Genomic DNA, 18,696 nt, shown 5'->3' with positions numbered 1-18,696 from the left:
ATATTTACGTATTACCTGAGAAAAAGAACTTTCTTTAAAGCACAAATTATTTTTTTATGTGGCACCTGGAAGTTTATTTATTTATGCATTTATTTTACCTGGCAAGATTAGGGCCCTCAGGCCCTCTCTTGCACCTAACCAGGCACACTCAGATTCAACAAATTTCAGTTTCTACAGAACATTAAGGACATAAAACATGTTATACAGCATTAATGTTAAAGAAAGAAAAATAGAGATTATAAAAGTAGTACAATGATAATTATAACAATCAAAAAAATAATTAAAACAATCAATAATAATAATAATAATGACTATGTATATGAGAGTAAACATATTTTTCTTTTATGAATGTCAGTCCTATTGCTAGTTGGGAATTTTCTCGTTATATTCTTGCACGTTGTGTGTTATTCTCATCAAGCAGAGACATAAGACGATAGAATAGAGTGAAAGAGATATAGAAGAGGTAGATAGGTTAGAGGAAGAGAAATAGAATGGTAAAATTTGAAGCTATGATGGAGAGGATAAAGAGATGAGAGGGACACTACAATGGTGGCTATTCCGTCCCTAATATATAAGTCTTGAGTTCCCTCTTGAATGTTGAGTGGTTCTGGATAAGACACAGATCTCAGGGGAGCGCGTTCCATAGTCGTATGGCTGAGAGGAGAATGACATGGAGAAAGATTTTGTGTTATGTATAGTTACAGCCAAGATGCTAGACGTATCCGATCTGGTATTGTGGTTGTGGAATGATGATAGGTGTTTAATATGAGAAGATAAGTTTTGGGGGCACCAGTGGCTAAGGAATCGATGAAGTAAGCACATCGTGTGGAGATCGCCTGTCTTATGTGGGCGTATCCTACTTAGCTGGGAGTATGAAGGACTGATATGATCATACAGCCGTATTTTGCATACGTATCTAACGCAAGCATTCATCACTAGCTCGAGGCATCTGGAATTTTCACTATTTGTGACGTGTTGAACTACATCACAGTAGTAAAGATTAGGCAAGATTAGTGTTTCGACTAATTTTTGTTTAACATGGGTTGGAAATATTTTTCTAAATTTTTGAATTGCATGTAGGGAGGAGAGCGATTTCCGGAAAGCTGTGACTGTTTGTTCTTCCCAGTTTAGGTGTTCATCCAAGATTATTCCAAGGTCTTTTACTGTTTTTTGGTATTGTAGTTGGGTACCATTGAGGAGTATTTGTGGGACAGTTTCGCGAAAGTACCGGCTGATTAACTTTGGATGAGATATAAGTATGACCTGGGATTTCTTGGGGTTTAGTTTCAGACTTAGGTTCTGTGCCCATCGAGAAACAGAGCAAAGATCTGCGTTCATACTCTCTACTGCGTCAGCAATGTTCTTGGGGCTTGCACTTACGTACACTTGGATGTCGTCGGCATATAGATGGTAGTTGCAGGAGAGAATCACTGAAGAAATATCAATAACGTACAGTGAGAAGAGTAGTGGACCAAGGACGGAGCCTTGGGTTAACTCCAGAGCGCACGTTTTTCCATGATGACTTTTCCAACCCACAAATGACTTGTTGACTTCTGTTTTTGAGGTAGCTGTCGAACCAGTGTATTGCGCTGTTTGAGAAATTCAGCTGCTTCATTTTAATTAGTAATATTTCAAAGTCAACTGTATCAAAAGCCTTGCTAAAGTCAAGCAGTGTTAGGATGGTAGCTTCACGTCTGTCCATAGCATGTTTAATGTCATCAGTTACTTTGATTAATGCAGTTGCTGTACTATGGTGCTTTTGAAAGCCTGACTGATATTTGTCGTGGGTGTTATGAGTTTTGAGGTAATCCGTCAGCTGTTCATGGACGATGTATTCTAGGGCTTTAGATATTGCAGGTAGAATGCTAATCGGCCTGTAGTCACCTGGCGACTTAGGGTTGTCAGTCTTGGGTATAGGTTGAATTAAACTTTGCTTCCACTCAGTAGGATATGTACTGCTGACAAGAGACAGGTTGGAGATGTCTGTGATAACTGGAGTAATCATGCCAATCATGCCAATGCTCACTCCATCATTTCCTACTGCCTCGGAAGAGATTCTCATAATTGTCTTGTGTACTGTGCCGATAGTGACATATTTTAGGAAAAACTCGTCTCTCGAGAGATTGATGTCTTGGGGCTGGTAATTTGTCGCTGCGTGGCAGTTTACAGCTGTTGAGAAGAAATCGTTTAATTCTTCTGCAGACGCTTGATAAACAGCTTCACATCATCACTTCCCTATACCGAAACTGCGCAGCTTTTCCACAGTGCAGCGGGTTTTCATATGCCGCATACGACAGAGCGGGTATGTCTGATTTTGGCATTCCTCACGCTTTGCTTGGTTCTATTTCGGAGTTTCCTATAAGCTTCGTACGCCTCGGGAGTTGGGTTACGCTTTAGGGCCCTATGTGCAGCACCACGTTTGTTCATTAACTGGGGTAATGCAGTGGTGAGCCACGGAGCGGGAGCTCTCTTTACCTTGACAGTGCGTTGAGGAGCATGTTTATCATACAGTGCAATAATTTTGCGACATAATTCCCGAATTTTATCTGGTCGCTTTGCTGCTACTGTGTCTATAAGTGTATGGCTGTGGGGCGTGTGATGAGTTGGGTCCAGCGGCGTTAAACTCATATCATTGGAGTGGAACACTCTCCTTAGTTTTTCTGCAGAGGGAGATTTTAACTGTAAGTCGATGTTTGTGTCACCCATAATGATTATGTGTTCACACAGTGCCACGAGCGAGGACAGGGCAGACTGAAAGGAGGACATGGCACCAACGTTTGGAGGTTTATAGATTACTCCAATTTGCACTTTCTTATCTTAAGTACGGTCAAATAACAACACCACGTGATAGTTGAGCCGTACGCGGCTCGCGCTCGTGCCTTCTATTACTTGGCAGCTTGTCTTTGCGGTGCCGCCGTCTTCTTTTTTTATTCGATTTACTGGAGTCACTAAGCTGGTCGTTTGCTTGCCCCTGAGGGCAGCAGTAGCAGCGCTTAACAATAAGTGCACTGTCGTACTATCTCTGGAGCAACCACTAGAATTTCCAGGTCTTGGTCTGTCGGCAGTTCAGTGGGTACGCAGTGCCAGTGAGGTTCGGATAGCCAGTACTCGCCGACCCCTTGCGACACACGTGCACTGTCCGACGGAAGGAGACTGGAGCGGGAACGACCGTTGGTTCGTCTTTCGGTCGGACATCTCATCGCGTGACGTGTATTTGGTTTTTCGACCGTTTGTGGGCCTCGTCAGTTGGTCATCTTGCCGGACTTGGTCGGTTCCTTCCTTGAGCAGAGATGTCGGGTGGCCAATGGGTAAGTGTTACCTCTGCATGGTTGGGTCCGACCCAGTGTGCCCCCGTCGCCGTGTCTCCGAGTTCCGAATGGACATGGAGTTGAGTCGGGATGGAGCTGCAGTGAGGTCCAGACAGCCAAGACTCGCCCGACTGTTGCTGACACACATGACTTGAACGGGGACGGCGTTGGTTGGTCGTCCAGTCGAACGTCTCATCAGACAAGGTATATTTCGTAACCGACCGCTTCTGCGCTCTCTGTGTGTGTCGACTTGTGATTCATCCTGGTTGTTCCACAGTGATTGCTTTTACGATTGTTCGAGTTCTTGTGGGAATGCTTTCCTGGAACTATGTGTGGTTTGTGTAATTTCGACTGAGCCGTTATGCTGATGCTGTGTGCATACTGGAGTAGGCAGTCGGTCGGTTGGGATAGTGCAGTGAGGAAGTCTCCACGGCGAGGGTATTAGCTTAGTGTTCTGCAGTGTGTTTTGATAGCCTTTCGTTTGTTCATATTTCTGAGTGGTTATTGTGTCTTGGCTGTTTTTAGACGCCAATTTTGAAGACGTAGTGCTGCTGGTATCGTCATCCTCGGCTGATATTTTACGTTGTCGTGCCGTTCCTCGGCGCAGTTAACCTTATTCATGGCTGCCTGTCTCACCTCACCTTACGTTTGAGGTACCATTGTTGCTTTTAGATTGTGATTTTGGTCTTAAGTACGGTGCGAGGCGTTCAGCCGCCAATTAATTTAGTTTGTTTTAATTTTAAAATAAGGCGTTCAGCCGTCTTAAGTTAAAACAATGAAGATTCTTGTTTGAACTACATTTTCTTAAAAGAAAAAAGGGTAATTTTCTTCTCTATTGGAAATTATTATTATCCAGGCCTTAAGCCTCAGTTCTTCTATCTCCTGTGTGTGGCCTTCAGCCGAGTTTTTATGTAGAATTTTGTAACTAAGGCCTTCAGCCGTGTGTATTCCTTAAAACAATTTTAATAACTTGTGTTCGGGACTTCAGCCGCATTGTTTTTGAATGCTTGATTAAATGAGTGATTAAATGTTTTAGGAAAATGCAACTGTCAGTAACTGATTATGGCCTCTTTCCACAATCATAACCTAATCCACTCTGTCTTGCGTAACCAGATTTCAATAGTTCTTTAAATATGCCCACCATACTTAAGTACAGCCAACTGAAGTTAACACATTTCATAACGGGCGAAAGAAACTTGAACATACTTGAACAACGTGGGCAAATTATTGTTATCAAATCACATAGACTACCCAACTATTTCACAACATACATGCTCAGTGGTGCAATCCGGTCCCAGAATAGAACGTATTAGCGTAACTTAACAAGTACTTCTACTGTAACCAGGCCGTGAGACACTCTACAGCCTTTTAGGCACCAAACCAATGAACAGTCACCGATATTTGTGATCGTCACAGCAAATTGGCCTCTTATACTCTCGTCGGACTCGTACTGAGCGACCACGCCGACTCCGCTCAGTCAAAGCGGACATCAGATCCCTCACTACACCGCCCACTAGTTCTCTCGCTCTGGCAGCAGCCACGTGACGCGCCACCTCGCCTAGTATCCTCGCACCACCGCCAAACCAAACTTTAAGGACTCGAGAACAACGTACACACCACGGGCACTTAAATAGTCCTTCAGTGAAAGATCCTCAGAAAAGCGTCTCTGATCGGAAGACGAAATCACGAACGATCATCGATAACTGGAGAAGAACTATTCTGGCCGCGAAGCCACCGCGCACAGCACAGAGATAAATTTTCTGGTACAGCTTCCCACAGTTTCATCCAGCCATTGATTGTAATCGAGCTCTTCTTTGGGGCATAGTATTTGTTTACATGTTGAGGACTAGTATTCCGTTTTATATTGATTTTTGTGTTATTCCTCACATCAACTGCAAGTGTTTTCACATTATGCAAAAGTTATCTAACAATTCCAGCGGACCTCTAAATAGCGGCAGTTTAGGAAACTGAATCTTCATAGGACTCCTAAATAATTCTCTGACTAAAGGCATCCTCCTCTCTGGAATGTAATTTCAGATCATCAGTTACGCACCAGAGGACTTGGAGAAATTACTCAACGCTGTGTAAGTATACCAGATGTTGTTTAGAAACCACACAGTTCAGGTCTCTCCCATTTCTTTCTTTGTTTAGCAGTTGAAACTGATTATTCGATTTTGTGTTGAAATCAAGGAATTTTACGCTTAGTAACGTTTTACAGTACCTAAAGGAATTACAAGACGCCATAACGGTTGTCGTTTACGCCAATAGAACTAAATCTTATACAGATAAATATTATATAATGCTGAAAGAAATGTTTGGGTGGGATCTGAAAAAACATACTTCTTTCTGAGCAGCGTTCGTAAATAGTGTGATGCATTCTAACATTCTAACCTTCCTGTTCGATACATCCAAAACTTTTAGCGAGAGAACATTTAACTAATACAATATAGTATGTAGTAACTCTAGGCATCCTCCTGTCTGGTGTGTAATTTTAGGTCATCATTTACGCACACTCTTGATCCTGCAACCAGCAGTACGTCTATTCCGATTAATAATCTGTAATATCAGAACGAGGGCACGAGAGCAGGCAATGTCACAAATCTGCTAGAAGCTTGGTACAGTATCCAGTGTTACGGCAACATACATACTTCCTTCGGCTCATGATGCACGAAAAATAACTAAAATCAAGAAGCAACACAACAAATGCATTGACTGATACACTGGAACAGTACGCTCAACTGATTCCAGAAAAGCTCCATGATACGTTGGAGCAGGACACACAGAATGGTTTGGTTGTTATACGATTTCCCTCAGATCGAGAGTTCAGTGAGGTATTAATTTTTTGAAAGTACATGATTTACTGACATAAAAGTAGTGCTGTGGGTGCCTTGGTGGCATCTCTCGTAGAGACGAATTAGAAGAATTTACGAGTAGACAGGTGTTAAACCTGTCACACATTGCAAAGTGTTCGTGATTTTTAAGGAGCGATGAAAAAGATTCCGTTTGAAGGCATATACAGTGCAGTGCGAATCCTATGCATGTGTACACTCAGGTGTATACCTCCGAATATCGTGTAGGACCCCTTTTTGCCCAGCGTAGTGCCGCAGGTCAACGTGGCATGGACTCAACAAATCTTTGGAAGTCCCCTGGAGAAATGTTGATCCATGCTGCCTCTACAGCCATTCATAATAGTGAAAGTGTTGCCGGTGCAGCGTTTTGTTCACAAGTTGACCTCTCGATTATGTCCCATAAATGTTCGATGAGGTTCATGTCGAGCGATCTGAATGGCGACATCATTAGTTCAAATTATCCAGAATGTTCTTCAAACAAATACCGAACGATTATGGCCTACTGTCATGGCACATAGTTGTTTGGAACACGAAGTCCATGAACGTCAGCAAATGGTCTCCAAGTAGCTGAACATAAACTTTTCCACTCAATAACCGGTTCAGTTGGACCAGAGGACCCAGTCCATCCCATTTATACACAGCCCATGCTACTATTGAGTCAACACCAGTGCACACAGTGTCTCGTTGACAACTTGGTCACGGCTTCGTGGGGTCTGCGATACACTCGAATCCTACAGTCAGCTCTTATTGACTAAAACCGGTATTCATCTGACCAGTTCAGGGTCCAAATGACGTGGTCACGAGCTGAGGAGAGGCGCTAGAGGCGATGTTATGCTGTTAGCAAAATCGTTCGCATCTCTGCTGCCAGAGCCTATTAAAGTCAAATTTGGTCACACTGTTGTAACTGATACGTTATTCGTACGTTCTACATTGATTTCTGAGATTATTTGTGCAGTGTTGCTTGTTTGGTAGCATTGACAACTCTACGCAAACGCCCCTGCTATCGGTCGTTAAATAAAGGCCATAGGCCATTGCGTTGTCCATGATATGAGGTAACGCCGGGTATTTGCTATTCTCTGCACACCCTTGACACTGTGGATTTCGGAATATTGAATTCCCTAACGACTTCATAGATGGAATGTCGCATACGTCTAGCTCTAATACAATTCCACATTCAAAGTCTGCTAATCTCCATCGTGCGGCCATAATCGCGATGGAAACCTTTCCACATCAATCACCTGAGTACAAATGACACCTCCACCAATGCACTACTCTTTTATGCTCGGTGTACGTGATACTACCGCCATCTGTATATGTGCATATCTCTATTCGATGATTTGTGTGAATAGTGACAAACATGTGGGCAAGGAATTAGTGTGGCATTCTTGCCTTTCCGACAGGCCTGGGGTAAATGCGCGGTCGTGAACTTAGGCGACGTTGTTACCGGATGTGTCCAAACAGGACCAACGTGTTAATATACCTCTTTTAGTTGCCGAAGGTCTAACGCTGTGTACATCCGTTAGAAAGGAAGGATCTGTATGGGCAGCATGTCTGTCGAAAACCATTGGTGTGAAATGGGGTGCCAAGTTCATTATAACGCAAGTCTACACATAGCAAATGTCGTAACGTAGAAGTTAAACCAACTCAAGTAGGTGCCACTTGGGTACTCGTCATAAGGCCTTGAGCTCTCCGATTATGATTATTATGCCTTCGATCCGCTAAAAAAGGCCTTGACTCTAGTCAGACGTTGCTGTTCAGCAGGCTATTACGGACTTGTGCACACAGTATGACACGCTGTTTTACCAAACAGGTATCCTCAACCTACTGTGTTGGTGGGATTATTGCCCCATTTCTGACTGTGATTTTCCTGGCGTGCATACCGATTCTGGACTGTACCGCCTTCGAATAGAGACTTTTTGACCATCCATTATACCAATAATATGAGGACTCCAGAATGAGATTTTCACTCTGCAGCGGAGTGTGCGCTGATATCACACTTCCTGGCAGATTAAAACTGTGTGCCCGACCGAGACTCGAACTCGGGACCTTTGCCTTTTGCGGGCAAGTTCTCTACCATCTGAGCTACCGAAGCACGACTCACAGCCGGTACTCACAGTTTTACTTCTGCCAGTATCTCGTCTCCTACCTTCCAAACTTTACAGACGCTCTCCTGCGAACCTTGCAGAACTAGCACTCCTGAAAGAAAGGATACTGCGGAGACACTCATTGCACACTCCGCTGCAGAGTGAAAATCTCTTTCTGGAAACCTCCTCCAGCCTGTGGCTAAGCCTTGGCACAGAGCTGTGGCACAAAAAGAAGGTAATCCATTAGTTAACTGAATCTGAAATAGGCAAGTTCCTAAGCCAAGGAATGATGCATCTGTCATTAATCCAAATTCTTTTTGCCCTGTCTGGATGATGTAATATTGGTGCATTGACAAGGGTGGTTTTTATATTGTCATATGCTACCTGGCAGTCATGACAGTTTCCTCTTTAATAAATGTAACAAGGCCTCCAAATTTAGGACTTGATGTGGTATAAAATGATGGTGAAATAGACTAATTCTAAAAATACCATCCATTACGTTTTAATGCATGTTGGTCGTGGATTCTTTACTGCACTATTTTTTTTCCCTATAGGACAAATTCAATAGGAAGAAATGAAATGTCCAAGGAAGTTAATATCTGTCAGTGCAAATCTTGACTTCTTGAGGTTGGCAGTCACCCCTGATCGTCGAAAATTTTCGACGATGAGTTTTAGAACGTCATTGTGCTGCTTCCAAATTGATGATGCAATTAACATATAATCAAGAAATGGTGTAACAATATCACACAACTAAAGCTCAAGACAGTATCTAGTGCTAAAGTGAACACACCTGAGCTAACATTAAGATGAATATCAGTATCATAAATTGGTAACAGCATTCCAAGTACAGGAATACTGTATGCTTTCTTTATTCTATATCTAGTTCTACTTGCCAAAGAGAATATTTTAAATCAACTATGGTGAAAATCTTGACACCAGGAAACATTTGAATTAGCTCTTCTGTATTAGGAGGTTATGTCCTAATCGGAAGAATTATGTTATTTATTTTTCTGGTGAGCAGAATTAAACGAACACTCCAGTCTGATTTGGGTACAACAAGTAATGGACTGTAGTATTGACTGTTAGATGGTTCCACTATGACCCAGCTAAGTATTCGCTCCATTTTTCGGTCAGTAGCTGACATTAGGTCCCATGGACTGGAGTAATACCTGTTACAATACGATTTACAGTGTATCACACTTAGATGACATAGATATCCTTTCATTATACCTGGCTTCTCATCAAATACCTTAGCATTTTCTTGTAACAGTTGTTAATTCCATATTTAGGTGGAGTATTATAACATTAGGTTCAGTTACCTGTTGGTTAATTTGTTCTGATACTCTTAAACTCGAAGAACTAGTCAATGGGTTGGTGATCCTCCTGCCAGCATCAGAAGTAATTATTTGTATTGCAATTCCCTGATAATACTCTCCATGTAATTCTCGTTTCTGCACCAAATGACTGTTAGAGGAAGTCCGTCTTTAGTTAACATGAGTTTACAGGAGAGAAAGTATAACTGCATTCACCTCTCAGTAACCGATGCCCAAACATCAAGTCAACAACAAAATTAGGTACCAGTAGGTATGTACAATCAATTGCTCCATTACTGAAGTCCATTCTGATGCTTGTTTGTACTTTAACTGAATGAGAGTTTCCGTCTCCAACACAAAATGTTCTGCAGTTTACCACAGGTATGATCAGCAAATTAGCTTGTTCCTGTAATCACTTCATAACAGCCATGGAGACAGTGTTCACACTTACACCAATGTCTAGATTGCCAGAACATTGAATCCCACAATACGAATTTTAATAGCCACTTGTGGTGTCTTTTTCGGTTTAAAATTACAGGGTTGGTCACCAAGCAACAGTTCATTCTTAATGTCAGTTCCATGGTTATACCATACCATTCTAATACAACTGTCACGGCCCCATTCACTTATTCTGATCAATCATTTGGTGCTGAAGTTGGTTGCGCTTTGTTTTCTTGACGCTGACTGATAGGTATAGATTGCTCATAGTAACATCAGTAATAATAGGTTGATGATTTCTGCAACCATTACTTGCCTCATTAGAATTCTATTGGTTATCAGAAGTCACATTCCAGTGTACTGTTGCTGGATTTTGTTGATAGCTGGAATTGTAGCGCCTATCATATCTATTGTTCCTGTATTTATTGTCATGGTTATTCCCACTTGCATTTCTTGAGCTTCTGCATTAGTATGCATAGCATTGTGAGAATCTCCTTGTTGATTCTCATCAGCATTCGATTGTTGCTGAAAATTATTTGCATCCCTACCTAAATAATTCTTTCTGTTAGAACGATTTCGGAATTTGCCATTCATACCTTGGGCTTTTACATCTTCCAGCAACATGTCTATTGCATCCACTGCGATAAAAAAAATTTAAGAATTAATATCACTGGCATTTAGTTATTTATTTTTAATTATATATGGTAGGTTTGTAATTGTCTGTGCTATATAACTTTATCTTGTTACTGCAGACCAGTGGAATTAACACTTGTGTTCACACAAATTATTTAGATGTCCGTTGATATCATTCGATGTCCATGTGTGTACTTTATGTATTTTGAGACGTGGGACTTTCAAGAGCTGTATAAGGGCTGTGATCTTTCAATCAGCAGGATAAGTGTCAGTGGTAGGGGGTTTCAATGGTGCCAAATGGCTCTGAGCACTATGGGACTTAACATCCGTGGTCATCAGTCCCCTTCTATGGTGGCACTTAGGATTGAGGGTATATGTAGATTACTGTGATCGTGGTGTAATACACAAACACTTCGTTAGTTGTACTATGTTAAATGTGTGCTCGTTTCTGTAGAATGAAACGCTGTATCAAACTTGTAAGAGAATCTTGTCCGTCTCATTTGGCATAATTCGCAGTCTTGTCTAGCAGATGAATTCCAACGTTACTATGGTGATGAAGGGATCTCTTGAATTCATCACAGACGATTCAGAAATACTGTGGAAGCATTCGATGTACATGCCTCACAGTTGACTAACTGAATGTCTTTCGTGGCACTTCTTAACTGTTATAGTACTCTACCGTTTATCTCTGATAGTGAACCCGCGACACTTCTCATCAAACTTTGATCTTAGAAATACTGAGTGACCGAAATCACAAACAGCACATCTCCATCTGAATGCTTTCACTGGCCTAAGCAAGACCACACCATAGATCTACTCTCATTACGTCTAACTGTAAAGAACCTATGCTCGCCTTCCTCACGAAAACATTGAACTGAATGGCTCACTGGCCCAGGTGATGTTAAACCACATAAGACAGTAAAATAAGAAATCCGTTGGAGATGTTGGTTTTCCTACGTACAACGTAAAATGCAATTCATTTGGGGAATCACTTAAAATCTCCAGAACACTAGATTACTTTTCGTTCATAAGAAGGATGACTAGAGTTTAAAGTACTGATAAATATGCGTAATTGTCATATTATTCCAACCTGAAGATATTCATGCTGCTTCTTTAAACTACAAAACATACAAAAGAGACTATGTATGCAGTAAAACACTTCATACAACACGTTGTGGAGTACATTTAAAATCTGTGGAGTATATTTCATATCACTGCAGTCGTTTTATTTCATATTCCGGTTGCAATGGGAGAGTTATTATATGACTTCTAGGATTAGGTAGTCTCTGTGAAATAACTCTAAAGCAGCCAGGAGCCTTAAACCCGCATCCATTCTGTGCTACAATATGGATTGCTATGGAGAGTTTCAATCTGTGACGGACGTATCTTAAACGGCTCTTCGATCATGTTGTCAAGTACGTATATGAACATAAAGTTCGCATTCGCGACCTCTGGTCACTGTCAAGTACGGTTCGTAGATGCCACCATATGCGCAAAAAACAGAAAATCATGTCAAAGTTAGGGCTGGGCTGAGAAATTCCTGTCAAATAGCAAGTTGTCCTTAATGGTGGGTATTAAGTTCATTGATTTCAGTACCGCGGAAACCTTTCGCTGTTAAAGTGGCAGCGTACTTTGATTTTGTAAAGTAGATATCTAATTGCACAATAATAATCATTAAAGAGGACAATCTAGATTTTTCATGCCAAATTCGGAAAGTAAGAATGCCATAAGTGACATTCTCGAGCTATATAACACAGAATTGCCGCTGCAGAGTACGCCGACATGTTATTCAACACTAAATCCCATTTTTTTAAGAACTGGCAGTAAACCTCATAAATTCTCTGATTTATGTAGAAGCGACAACGGTTTGCTTAATATATTTTAATATCCGACTCAGAACTCAAGTGTAAATATGTGAAGTCATTGTAACATAACTGTAACGTCATTAAATGATATCAAACCATCGAGTAACTACACTTTAGCGAGATCCATAATGATGAAGTGAACTGTTCTGCTACCTGTCAACTTTAGCGTTAATACTTCGCGAAATAAACGCTCACATGCCTCTGATTTGCTTTAATGACGTCTATTCGTCGGATTGTCTCGTTATAAAGTGTTACAGTGTAGTGTATGAAGAAACTGCTGTATGGATCGTAACATTTCCCGAGAAGACTCATTCCACAAAAATATTAATAAGCAGTTGTGTCGTTGCACCCCTTTCAAACTGTAATAAGATCATAGCTACTATAAGCTCTTAAGTAACTATAAGCACCAGTAGCATGTCAGGACGTCTTAATGGAGGTATAAGTTGGCATAGGCAGTAAAACAGCTGCCTTCCGGGTGATCAGCGGGACGAAGCGGTCGATACCTGCACAGGGTTACGCCTGGTGAGCTGTCAGCGGCCACCTAACTGAATTGCGCTATTGTCTCCTGGATCTGTTTACGTGGGGGCGCTATTGGGGGCTGCAGCTAGGTTATGGACATCTGCATTCAATACCTCGTCACTATGTGGCTATTTGCTCGTGGTCATAATTTTTGTCGTGTTGAAATGCTAGACATAACTGTGTTATGGATCAGTACTGTCTAACAATGCCCTTCTTTCCCGTTGTATGTATTTTATGGTTACCATTCATGGTGTCACTTCATACAAACTCGTCTCTTTCTCGGACTTTTTTCATACATGACTGTTACTTATAGGAACGATTAATTTAACACAGAACTCGGATGGTAGGCGATGATCGTAGCTTCAAGCCTAACATTTACCTCTACATATAATTAAACATTTTTTGGTGAGTTTTAGAAGAATAGTACCTCAACCTATTTTTTCCGGCTTTAGAGGCAGTTGCAAGTGTTTTCCTTGAGGAGAAGTGTGTATTGCTTGAGTTTTTAAATTTCTCCACATTACTTGTTTTATTTTATTTATTTATATTTTAATAACGTGGTGATGCATGATATGAAAGCGTTATCGGTTATTTTTCATAACATGAGAGGGTTACTGGTTATTTTGGATACGCATGGTGCTTGCATTTTTCATATTTCCCGTCATTTTCCTTGAGACACGTGAGCTTGAGAGGTGGCAGAAGCCCTCTCTCATATTTCTATCTTACTCTGAGTAATTCGATTTGCCTCTCTAATTGCATGCGGTGAAATGTTGCTATTCCTTCACATGCGGACTTCCCACGCAGCGTCTCTCGTCACCCGGATGGTCCGGTGACAGGCGGGCTCTGCTGATCTTGAGAGGGTTAACCCGACGGATGTGAGGGAGTCGAGTGAATGCTTTGAAGACGCCGACACTGCCATAATAGCGGCGGAGACACGCCCGCAGGGGCCTGAAGGAGCGGCTGGGCAAGAGATTTCGTTACTTTGCAGAAATTTAGCGAAAACACTTTCTGGCGGGCTACCAGCGAGGCGTGGGAATGACTTGTGTTCCCAGGCAGTCAGGGCGGGCAAATTCCCGCGTCTTCTGCAAAATTTTAAGTGTGATTGGCTTGCTCAGGATATAGCTCCGTGACGTAGCAAAATCGGCGCAGAAATTGGCGCTAAGAATCTCCATTGGTGGAATGGTAGTGCTTCGGTAATAGAGTGGAATTTTCCGCTGGTTTTCGAGTTGCTGATTGGAACGTTTAACCATGGCCACTGTTGTGGGGGGGCGGGGGGGGAGGGAAATGTTCTGGTTCGGTTTTGTACGGGTACTCTCTGGACAGCCCACCTTCTGTTGGCTGTCTAATATACTTTTAATTTGATTGTAACTGTTTAACGAAGTTGCTGAACTTTCGACTTCAACGTAACTTTCTGAGCACAGTTGGCAATTGATAGTTCTACGTACAAGCGGCCTATGTTGTCTGTCTTGGGCAGTTTTGGCTAAAGTTGACTGTATCGGAAATACTGTGTGACTTCGCTTGTTAAAATCAATCACTTTACTGTCAGTGATTGTGTGGAGAGCCTTCTTCGTCTCCCTCAGAGGTGCATTTGTATTGATAAGAAGTCTTTAGTCTGGAACAACAAGACCAGTGCAATTTGTTTTGGGTTATATTCCCGACATTATCATCACCAAGACGGGACGTCTAAGCAACCAGCCATCGCTTCCGGTACGCCAAATCGTGGCCTTGCAGTTAAGAAGACAGCTTGGTAATGTATGTCCGCAGCACCGGCAGACTAGGGAATTTGCACTGTGATAATCAGAGCTCAGCAGAGCACGCCTATTCGTCTTTTCTAACTTTGTTGTCTGGGTTGTTCATTGTCTGACTTATCACTACGTAGCAGCAATTAATGTTGAGTTGGATAGGTGTTTCTCTTAAGATTTGAGTTGCAAGGAATTGACTCCACATACCACTTCGTCATAAATGTCACAATCTAGTTTATGGACAACTTCACCTATACAGCATTTATTTGAGTATCCAATTTGATCCAGTTTGATCCAATTTGACGTATTGTAAATGTTTCATGTGTTTTGTTTATGATTTTGAGTTTATTCGTAATACATCAAATTGGTATTTTGGACAGATTTTTCATTCTGTTCATCGGTAGAGCAACCCTTTCATTTCTCACTACGTTACTGAAACTTTCCTTTATTTAATTAATGTCTATCAAATTAAATTATTTCAGGTGCCAAACTCTTTCCTACTCCACTTGCAGGGTTGATTTCAGTCAGTTCGCGTTTCTCCTTAATCCATGTGCAACAGCAAAAGTAGGAGTTAGAGAAGGGGGGCTTAGAGCATCATATGAAGATTTGAGAAGAATTTAGTATTAAATACACTGCTAGCCCCGACACCTCGCAAGCTTTAGACTGGGTTGTCTGCAGCGTCACCGCAACAGCGTACTAGTGGTGGGTATCAGAACTATTGTCACACACTTCAGGTTAAGCAGCCCAATTGATGCATGCGCTAACGGGGTTGAGGGGGTGGCAGTTCGATGCCGGCAGGGAGATAACTGTCTGCACCGGTGCGTTGTTCGTTACGCCGCCCACAGAGGTGACGAGCGCTGGAATGATCGATGGTTAAGGTGGTCCGTCACTGTCACTGTCAGCCGACATCTGGAGGTGGGCGTCACTAGCACGTGTTACGTCATCATCCTCATGTGTGACATTGTCACTGTTTCGTGGTATCGACCTACACGTCTTCTTGTGTCACCATGGCAAACGTTGTTTGCGAACACGTCCTTCTGCATCAGAAGCGTTCGAAAGCTTCCATCGGCACCACAAGGGATACTAATGCTGAAACGGTGGCGACGCAGTCAGAGAGAGCAGGGTGGGAGAGGCTGCCATGTGGTGTCCTCCCTGTATATTGGTCCCTTCACGACATCAAAACTGTCACTTTGTGGTGGCTGTATCGGGCTGGGGTGGCTAAGCGGCAGGTTTCGTGAAATCGTGGAGGCGTTAAGCGCCGCTGTATACGTCACCGGCAGAATGGTCGGGCTGGGTGAGGGCGTCACGTCCGTAAGCGGTAATTGTGCGTTCTGTCCCTGTTTACTTTCTGACTGAAGACGTCCCTCCTTTCCTTATTCCGCGCACGTGCGGTGTTGGCCGTCATACACGGTAATGGCTCTGCAGCCCCAGATGCGCAGATAGCAGAGCACATAGCTATGGAGATCGACAAGCACTTTTCGGGCACCATTCAATATAGTGTATGTCTGAATTGTGCCAGTTTTGCAGCTACGTGGTCAAGAACCGCGTCGTGGGTTATGAGTGCAGTTATCACACCTTCCGCAGGTGATAGTTCAAAACCTATAGGTGACAGTTAAAAAACAAAATTTTGGGACGCCTAAACCCGCGTGGTCGACGTACACAATGCTGCCATCCGCATGGCAGAAGCAGAGTCATTAATTTCCTCTCCGATGACCTTGTTTTACATGTCATCACTGATAACTTCACATACACTGTGTTGCTAACGATGAATAAATTTATGCTTATGGTGTCCAAGGCTAGTATCTTTCAGCTCGTCTCTCAAGAACTGTACCACTCTGAGTGCTTAGGGTCAGGCGAAATCGGTGCAAAAGTTGAATCGTACCGTCGCTTTATGATATCAGTTCGCAATGTGGTCTTGCTAATGTATCTGGCGGGCGTAGAATGGCGATATAAACACAAACACAGGCGAGTGTTTCCCCGCGCGCGGAACATAGGCACGTGTTCACACTGTAGCACTGCCGAGGGCAGACTGCTTCCCATCCAACCCAAATTCTCAACTTTGCGTTCGCTAGTAGCATCCACTGTCCGTTAACCCCTGGCTCGCAGCTTTTGACGGAGTCCCGCAAAAGTTCGGATGTAGTGAGCCATCTATGCCAATGGATATTACCATATAGACGGTGAGGAAAAATTGACGCACTTGGGGGTTGTCATGCAATCCCTCGTTCAGATTAAAGGCAAAAGTTTATCTAGCAGGAAACGAAGAGCTGGTACCACTACCACACCGTGCAGCGCATCGGACTGTCTCAACAAAGTGTATTACCCTCCAGCCGGCCGCTGTGGCCTAGCGGTTGTAGGTGTTTCATTCCGGAACCACGATGCTGCCTCGGGCTTGGATGTATGTGATGTCCTTAGGTTAGTTAGGTTTAAGTAGTTCTAAGTTCTAGGAGACTGATGACCTAAGCAGTTAAGTCCCGTAGTGTTCAGATCCATTGGAACCATTTGAACTGATGACCTCACATGTTCAGTCCCACAGTGCTTAGAGCCATTTTTTATTACCCCAGACTACCTACCGTCCCAACAGACGTATCTCACTGACTAGTGTGCTGGAACGTCTAACCCACTTTCAAACTATCGTTCGTCAGTTTCCTTATTAATTTCTTAGACTTCCCTTCCATAGTCCTCGTTGCTTATAAGCAGAACATAATTTCATCACTTGACAATAGCCTATTACATGAGAGTGGGGTCTATTAAAATGCATGCTAACCTTGCAGGTGACAGTAATAACTGATGCTGACACGTTCATGTGGAGTGGCTTCCCGACGGAGTACACAAAGGATGAAAGTGTCGATACGTTTTTGGTACTGGATGCATCAGATAATCAAGCTGCGGCTGCTGCTGCCGCTGTTGCTGCTGCGTGCGTGTGTGCTGCTCGATACCCTCTAAGGCGCCATCCCGATAAGAAAGTTTGCCGCCGTCTAGAGAAATGCTTTTGGGAAACTGGTAGTCTTCGTCCTCAAGTAATGGATAGAAATCATCCAAGGGTTAGATGCACTCCACCAACAGGAGACACGATTCTTGAAACATATCACCAATCACATAGGCGAAGTACCCTTGATATTACAATGTAGTTCGTAATACTTCAAAAATTGGTTGTTGACGTGTTGCACGAAGAAGAAATGCATACGTATCATTACATCTTAATTCACCATCAGCGGCCATAAGGCCGTATTCGACGAGTACAGTTTTGTAATGGCTTTTTCACAAAGTGCAAGATTCCGAACATTTTAAACATCGTATGAACTGAGTAATCTTGCTTCACTCATGAAACTATTTTCAACCTCCAAAACAGCTGTTATTGGCCGGAACACAACTCGCAATTTACCCATGAACATGGCTTTCAGGCATGATTTGGTATAAACCTGTGAGATGGAAACGTGGGAAGAGTGCTTTTGGGCCCTTACTTATTGTCAGACAAGTTCAATTCACCTGTGTTTAGTATGACTCTTTGCAATACTTTACCCGACGCTATAGAAAACGTTAGGTGACAGCTGTTGTTTCAGCATGATTGTGCATGGTCACGCTTTGTAATGAATATGAACAACTATTTAAATGAAACTTTTCCAAGTAAATGAATTGGTCGTGGAGATCCGATGTCTAGCCTTAACGTTCTTCGGACCACTAGAATGTTATTTCTGAGGACACTTAAAGGAATAAGTTATAGTACTCCACCCATGGATCTAGTACAACACCCTATGTTTACTTTCGAATTGTCACCTACTAATTCTATTACGCCACGCCTAATTCAGTTCCTCAGGCACAAGTGGATGAGTTAAACATCTGCACTGAAAGTGTCGTTGAACAGAAATGGTAATTTTCCGGACATGGCTACCTATGCAAAATATTACGTACTCATTCCCCTCTACAAGTCCTACAAATCTGTAACGGGAA

The sequence above is a fragment of the Schistocerca gregaria genome, chromosome 1, assembly GCF_023897955.1.
Source record: "Schistocerca gregaria isolate iqSchGreg1 chromosome 1, iqSchGreg1.2, whole genome shotgun sequence".
Taxonomy (NCBI): domain Eukaryota; kingdom Metazoa; phylum Arthropoda; class Insecta; order Orthoptera; family Acrididae; genus Schistocerca; species Schistocerca gregaria.
The sequence above is the reverse complement of the archived record's forward strand: the minus strand, read 5'-3'. Positions refer to the sequence as shown.